Source organism: Stomoxys calcitrans, chromosome 1, assembly GCF_963082655.1.
Source record: "Stomoxys calcitrans chromosome 1, idStoCalc2.1, whole genome shotgun sequence".
Taxonomy (NCBI): Eukaryota; Metazoa; Arthropoda; class Insecta; order Diptera; family Muscidae; genus Stomoxys; species Stomoxys calcitrans.
The window spans coordinates 245,255,793-245,264,054 of record NC_081552.1 but is presented as its reverse complement, the minus strand read 5'-3'; positions in this window follow the sequence as shown (position 1 = coordinate 245,264,054).

Below are 8,262 nucleotides of genomic sequence, written 5' to 3'. Positions count from 1 at the left end.
CCGATTTCGACCGTACTTGACACAGTTGTTGGGAGTCATAATAGAACACCAAGTGCAAAATTGCAGGCAATTCGGACAAAAATTGCGGCTTCCAGGGGCTCAGCACATCAAAGCGTGAGATCGCTTTATATGGGAGCTATATCAGGTTATAGACCGATTTGAATCATACTTAACACAGTTGTTGGAAATCGTAACTGAATACTACATGCAAAATTTCAGCCAAATTGAACAAAAATTGTGGCTTCCAGGGGCTCAGGACATCAAAGCATGAGATCGGTTTATATGGGAGCTACATCAGGTTATGGACCGATTCGGATCGTACTTGACACAGTTGTTGGAAGTCATAACAGAACACTATAAGCAGAATTTAAGCCACATGGGACTAAAGTTGTGATTTCCAGTAGCTCAAGAAGTCAATCGGGAGATCGGTTTATAAGGGAGCTATATCAGGTTATAGACCAATTTCGACCGTACTTAGCACAGTTTTTGCAAGTCAATACAGAACACTATGTGCAAAATTTTAGCTATCTCAGCCAAAAATTGCGGCTTCCAGGGAGGGGCTCACGAAGGCGAATACTGAGATCGATTTATATGGGAGCTATATCTGAATCTGAACGGATATAGCCAATTTGCAATCCCCAACGATCTACATCCATATTTAGTATCTGTGCAAGTGGCTAGCTTTAAGCGTTCGACCTCTATCGTGATTTCGAATTGGCAGACGGACAGACGGATTGACAAGGCTAGATCGATTCAGAACGAAGAGACGATCGAGATATATTGTATATATATTTTATGGGGTCTCAGATGGAAATTGCGAGGTGCTACAAACGGAATGACTAGATTAGTATGCCCCCATCCTATGGTGGTGGGTATCAAAAAAAAAAAAAAACCCAACAACAGAAACTTACAACACTCAATGCTCGTACAAGAAAAATCCAATGGAAATCATAACACCAACCGTAACCGAAACAGGTGATTGCACATAGCAAACATGAACGGCGGCGTAGGGATATCGTCGTCATATCTAACTGAACGTTTTTCTTTTGTTTTGCCTGGTAGTTGAGGAGTTTTCATTGGAAAAACACCAACAACAACAAAAGACAGTCAGACAACGAGTTCAATTCACTTGTTTCACCCCCATTGTTTTTGAGAAACCCAACAAGATCCCATAAACTCCCAAGACTTTCAACATACTCGTGTGCTCGTGCGTCTGATATGTTATAAAAGAGTTTTTCTTATTGTTTTTTTTTTTTTTTTTAATAAAATTACAAACTCTACTTATGAAGCATTCGAATTAAACACCAACCAAAATAACAAATGTCTACACATGCAATTTCTTATCTTGGAAAATATGTTTAACCTCTTTGGTGTTAAATTCGGCCCGTTTTGTTCTCATATTAGATTCTAAAGGCAAGAAGTCATAAAAAACATGTATTATTTTGGGTTGCCCAAAAAGTAATTGCGGATTTCTCATATAGTCGGCGTTGACAAATTTTTTCAACGGCTTGTGACTCTGTAATTGCATTCTTTCTTCTGTCAGTTATCAGCTGTTACGTTTAGCTTGCTTTAGAAAAAAAGTGTAAAAAAAGTATATTTGATTAAAGTTCATTCCAGGTTTTTTGTTAAAAATGCATTTACGTTCTTTTAAAAAATCCGCAATTACTTTTTGGGCAAGCCAATATATGTGTGTCGAACAATATTTGCAATACAATGCAGCTTGCGCTTTGTTTTCTTATGCCAACTACAGAAGGATGGTGAGAATAAGAAAAAGAAAATTCGAAAAATTTATGAAAATCGGCCAAAAACTTATCGGAGAAAACACACAAAATGTCCATATCTCCTTAACTCAGCCTTGCAGAGCAAAAGTAATTTCAAATTCGTGATCACTTCCAAAAATTCGAAAATCAGAAGAAACTGGGCCAACTGGTCCCTGGCCAAACTAAAAATGGCCAACTCAACTAACCGTCATAGAGCAAAAGTAAGGTTTACTTATGATCTCTCCCACGATTACGAAAAATTTATGAAAATCGAAAACTGAATTTTTTTTCCCTAGGGAAACAAAAGATCGCCTTAATTAAGTCTCGTAGAACAAAACGAGGATTAGTTCACATTAACAAGTAAAAAGGCGTTAATTTCGGCATAACATATGTCACTGTGTCAAATTTCAGTGCAATCGGATTATAAATGAGCGTACTATGGGGCCAAGACTTTAAATCGAGATATCGGTCTACATGGCAGCTATTTCCAAGTCTGGACTTGGCCCAAAGTTGCTGAAGAATGTCGAAGAGCTTAACACAACCAAATGTCTTAAATTTCGGCGAAATCGGACAATAAATGCGCCTTTTATGGGCCCTAAACCTTAAATCGAGAGATCGGTCTATATGGCAGCTATATCCAAATCTGGACCGATCTGGGTCATATTTAAGCAGGACGTCGAAAGACTAACTAAACTCACTGTCTCAAATTTCGGTGTCATCGGACAATAAATGCGCCTTTTATGGCCCCAAAACCTAAATCCGAAAGATCGGTCTATATGGCAGCTATATCCAAATCTGAAACGATCAAGGCCAAATTGAAGAAATATGTCAGAGGGCTTAACTTTACTCACTGTCCCAAATTTAATCAAAATCGAATAATAAATATGGCTTCTATGGGTCTAAAACCCTAAAACGGAAGATCGGTCTATATGGCAGCTATATCCAAATCTGAACCGATCAAGGCCAAATTGAAGAAAGATGTCGAAGGACCCAACACAAGTTACTAACCCAAATTTCAGCAAAATTCGATAATAAATATGGCTTTTATGGGCCTAAGACCCTAAATTGGTGGATCGGTCTATATGGCAGCTATATCCAAATCTGCACCGATCTGGGTCAAACTGCCGAAGAATGTCAAAAGGCCTAACAGAACTCACTGTCCCAAATTTCAGCAAATTCCGACAATAACTGCGCCTTTTATGGGCACAAAACCTTAAATTGGGAAATTGGTCTATATGGCAGCTATATCCAAATCTGAACCGATCAAGACCAAATTGACAAAGGATATCGAAGGGTCTAACACAATTTACTGTCCGAAATTTCATCAAAATCGGTTAATAAATGTGGCTTTTATGGACCTAAGACCCTAAATCGGGGAATCGGTCTATATGGCATCTATACCCAAATCTGCACCGATCTAGGTCAAATTTCCGAAGGATGTCGAAGGGCCTAACACAACTCACTGTCCCAAATTTCAGTTAAATCGGACAATAACTGCGCCTTTTATGGGCACAAAACCTAAAATTGAGAAATTGGTCTATATGACAGCTATATCCAAATCTGAACCGATCAAGGCCAAACTAAACAAATAAAAGCGTACAAAGTTCGGCCGGGCCGAATCTTATATACCCATGGATGACATTTGCAAATTTTACCCATGAACATTCCACTAAGGAACAGGGGCAAACTTCTCACATATCAATGAGTGCAGTCCGATTCAAGTTTTTAGGCTCAATGATGAGGGGCCTCCTTTTTATAGCCGAGTCCGAACGGCGTGCCGCAGTGCGATACCTCTTTGAAGAGAAGTTTTACATGGCATAGTAGCTCCCAAATGTTGCCAGCATTAGGAGGGGAAAACCACCGCTGATAATTTTTTCTGATGGTCTCGCCAGGATTCGAACCCAGGCGTTCAGCGTCATAGGCGGACATGCTAACCTCTGCGCTACGGTGGCCTCCGTAGTTCAGCCGTGAAAAGAACTCGACAAATGGATGACATTTGTCGAGTATTTTTCACGGCTGAACCGATTTTCTTCAAAATGTTCACAGATAGTGTATAATGATCCCGTGATGAAAATAGGGAACTACATTTTCTGACAGCTGAAGGGGGGCGGACACTCCCCCTTGCCAAAATTTTCAGAAACGCCAGATCTCGGAAATGGGTGGTGCGATTTAAACCAAATTTTGTGTGCCCTCTTATAGTAACCTAAAAACAAAAATTTGGTATCCCAATTGCCAAAGGGTTACCTAGGGGGGCCGCCCCACCCTCAAAACTTACCAAATATATATATATATATATATATATATATATATATATATATATATATATATATATATATATATATATATATATATACCCTTCACAACAATATGGGACTCAAGTGAAAGGTATTTAAGAGAAGAAAACATATCTGATATCCAATTGTCGGACCGAGTGTACGGGGGACCACCCCAACCCCCCAAAACACCCCTAAATCGAACATATTTACCGACCATGGCAATATGGGACTCAAATGAAAGGTATTTGCAAGTAGAATACGAATCTGATATCCAAATGTGGGACCAAGTTTCTGGGGGTCCATCTCTTCCCCACAAGCACCCCCAAACAAGGCTTATTTATGACCATTAGCAATATGGGGCTTAACAAAAAGTTATTGGAGTGTAGAATACGAATCTGATATCCAAATATGGGATCACGTGTTTGGGGGGGCCGCCTCTTCCCAAAAACATCCCTCGAAGGGGACAAATTTATCACCATAGCAATATGGGGCTTATATGAAAGGTATTTGGGAGTGAAGCACGAATCTGATATCAATATTCGGGAAAAGTGTCTATGGAGATACCCCACCCCCATAACACTACTCATATAGGAAGTATTTGTTTATGTCTTATGAGTGTAGACCAATATTTATGGGTTTAACAAAGATAATGGCGAAGCTAATGAACCCCTCATTCTACGGCATTTGTATAACCCATACAGATTAAAAGAAATTTGTTATTTTTTTTTTATGTAAAAACCACAATTTATTGGTATTAATTGTTCTAATTTGGCTTGACATGAATGCCGATCATCTTGGCACCACTGCTTAGAGATGCTGCAATAATAAACATTAAATGGAAAGGCGTAAATACTCGTAACCATTTTAGACATGCCACGCACTCGCCAAATTAGAAGGGGCCTGCTTTCGTCTTATTGCCACATATTTGGGAGGCAAGTGCTGAAAGAAATGTTTAAGAACAACTGATAGCCTGAATTGCTAGCCAGGCGGCGGGATTACCGGCCAGCCGGCCTGGGCCTATGTGGCGGCGATTAACACCAGAACCAATCAACAGTCATCAACAACCGCATGATGGTGATGACGTTCGCCGCGAACAACTAACAACATATTTATGTTGCTTGTCTTTCTGCAGATACTAAAAATTATATACACGTAGTTCAAACTGGGTGCTATAACCGCCTTGGCCAGGCCATCATAACTAACTCAAGTGGAGGCAAGAACAATCAAGTAAGAGCATGCAAAGTTCGGCCGGGCCGATTCTTATATACCCTCCAGCAAGGATCGCTTTGGTCGAGTTCTATGCGCGGTATCTCTTCTTAGGCGAAACAAGCAGTAAAATAGAGAGATCGATTTATATGGGAGCTGTATTAGGCTATATGGTCACGAGAGGATCCGTCGCACAAAAATTTCATCCAAATCGAATTGCGACTTCTAAAGGCTCAAGAAGTCAAGACCCAAGATCGGTTTCTATGGCAGCTATATCAGGTTCTTGACCGATTTGAACCATACTTGGCACAGTTGTTTGAAGTCATAGCAAAACACATCGTGCAAAATTTCATTCCAATCGGATAAGAATTGCGGCCTCTAGAGGCTCAAGATGTCAAGACCCAAGATCGGTTTATATGGCAGCTATATCAGGTTCTTGACCGATTTGAACCATACTTGGCACAGTTGTTGGATATCATAACAAAACACCACGTGCAAAATTTCATTCCAATCGGATAAGAATTGCGCCCTCTAGAGGGTCAAGAAGTCAAGACCCACGATCGGTTTATATGGCAGCTATATCAGGCTATGAACCGATTTGAACCATACTTGGCACAGTTGTTTGAAGTCATGGCAAAACACATCGTGCGAAATTTCATTCCAATCGGATAAGAATTGCGGCCTCTAGAGGCTCAAGATGTCAAGACCCAAGATCGGTTTATATGGCAGCTATATCAGATAATGGACCGATTTGAACCATACTTGGCACAGTTGTTGGATATCATAGCAAAACACCATGTGCAAAATTTTATTGCAATCGGATATGAATTGCGCCCTCTAGAGGGTCAAGATGTCAAGACCCAAGATCGGTTTATATGGCAGCTGTATCAGGTTTTTGGTATCACATCCAACGACTGCGCTAAGTATGGTTCAAATCGGTCCATGTTTTACTATAGCTGCCATATAAACCGATCGTGGGTCTTGACATCTTGAGCCTCTAAAGGGCGCAATTGTTATCCGATTGCAATGAAAATTTGCACGACATGTTTTGCTATGATATCCAACAAGTGTGCCAAGTATGGTTCAAATCGGTTCATAGCCTGATATAGCTGTCATATAAACCGATCTTGGGTCTTGACTTCTTGAGCTTCTAGAGGGCGCAATTCATATCCGATTGGAATTAAATTTTGCACAACGTGTTTTGCAGTGACTTCCAGCAACTGTACTTAATTAGATTCAAATCGGTCAATAACCTGATATAGCTGCCATATAAACCGATCTTGGGTCTTGACATCTTGAGCCTCTAGAGGGCGCAATTGTTATCCGATTGCAATGAAATTTTGCACGACGTGTTTTGTTATGATACCCATCAACTGTGCTAAATTAGGTTCAAATTGGTCAACAACCTGATATAGCTGCCACATAAACCTATCTTGGGTCTTGACTTCTTGAGCCTCTAGAGGGCGCAATTTTTATCCGATTGCAATGAAATTTTGCACGACGTATTTTGTTATGATATCCAACAAGTGTGCCAAATATGGCTCAAATCGGTTCATAATCTGATATAGCTGCCATATAAACCGATCGTGGGTCTTGATATCTTGAGCCTCTAGAGGGCGCAATTCATATCCGATTGGAATGAAATTTTGCACGACGTGTTTTGCTATGATATCCAACAACTGTACTTAATTAGGTTCAAATCGGTCAACGACCTGATATAGCTGCCATATAAACCGATCTTAGGTCTTGACTTCTTGAGCCTCTAGAGGGCGCAATTCGTTTCCGATTGGAATGAAATTTTGCACGACGTATTTTGTTATGATATCCAACAAGTGTGCCAAGTATGGTTCAAATCGGTTCATAACCTGATATAGCTGCCATATAAACCGATCTTGGGCCTTGACTTCTTGTTACAAACGGAATGACTAGATTAGTATACGCCCATGCTATGGTGGTGGGTATAGAAACAACGCTATTACCCATGCAGTAAATGAGTGAGGCAGACATAGGGAAGAGTGGATTGCCATAGCTAACTAAATGTACTCGAAATCATGTGCGCCTCTTCTTCTCATTCTATGAATATTTCCTTGTTAAGTAGCAGCACACCTGCGCTGGAGCTATCAAATCTTGCAGTCCATCCATCCGTTCGTTGTTTCGTTTTGTTTTTCTGTTTTTTCTGATCCAAGTACTCAACTGTGTGTTTGAATGTATTTTAGTATTACAATTTGTCTTCGGTTTTACGCATATGTTGCTTGGCATACTTTAGACCAGGGGCAGACGGTGAAAATGTTACGCTTTGCGGATATTTGAAAGCAATTTCCGCAAACTCTTAGAAAACAGTTGGCAGTGGGCTGGCAGTGATGATCGAAGAGATGGCCAGAATGGCAACGACTTATGTTCAATCATAAACCAGTAGCCGGATTGCATTAACATTGGCGGTCCCTACTGCCAAGCATTAGCGGCAACTGCCACATCAATAAAGATGCGAACATTTGATTTCTATTTTATTTCACCCAAATGAGTGCTCAAAGGCACGAGCGGATTTATTTGCACAGTGGCTGCGGTGAGAGTAAATTTTACCATGAAATAACAAAAGTTCCGAGAGGTTCTTTCCAATATTAACTATGAAACGTGTTTCGGCTAGCATGGTGCAGTACCAATTATATGGATGACCTTAGATATAATCTCTCAAAGAGAATGCTCAAAATCTGTTTGCCTGCGATGGAAGAAAACGTATTCCTCTGTAGTTGGCGCATATCACGCCGTATCGCATAGGATGCTGAGTTTCCAATCATCGGGTATGCGTTCATCAAGACCAGACTGTGCGAACGAGCTCGCTCGATGCTCGTTAAATAGTTCAGCTGGTAACCCATCGGCTACTGCTGCCTTGTTATTATACCCTCCACCATAAGATGGGAGTATACTAATTTCGTCATTCCACCTCGAAATATGCGTCTATTCTTGATTGTTGTGACATTTTAAGTCGAACTAGCCATGTCCGTCCGTTTGTCTGTCGAAAG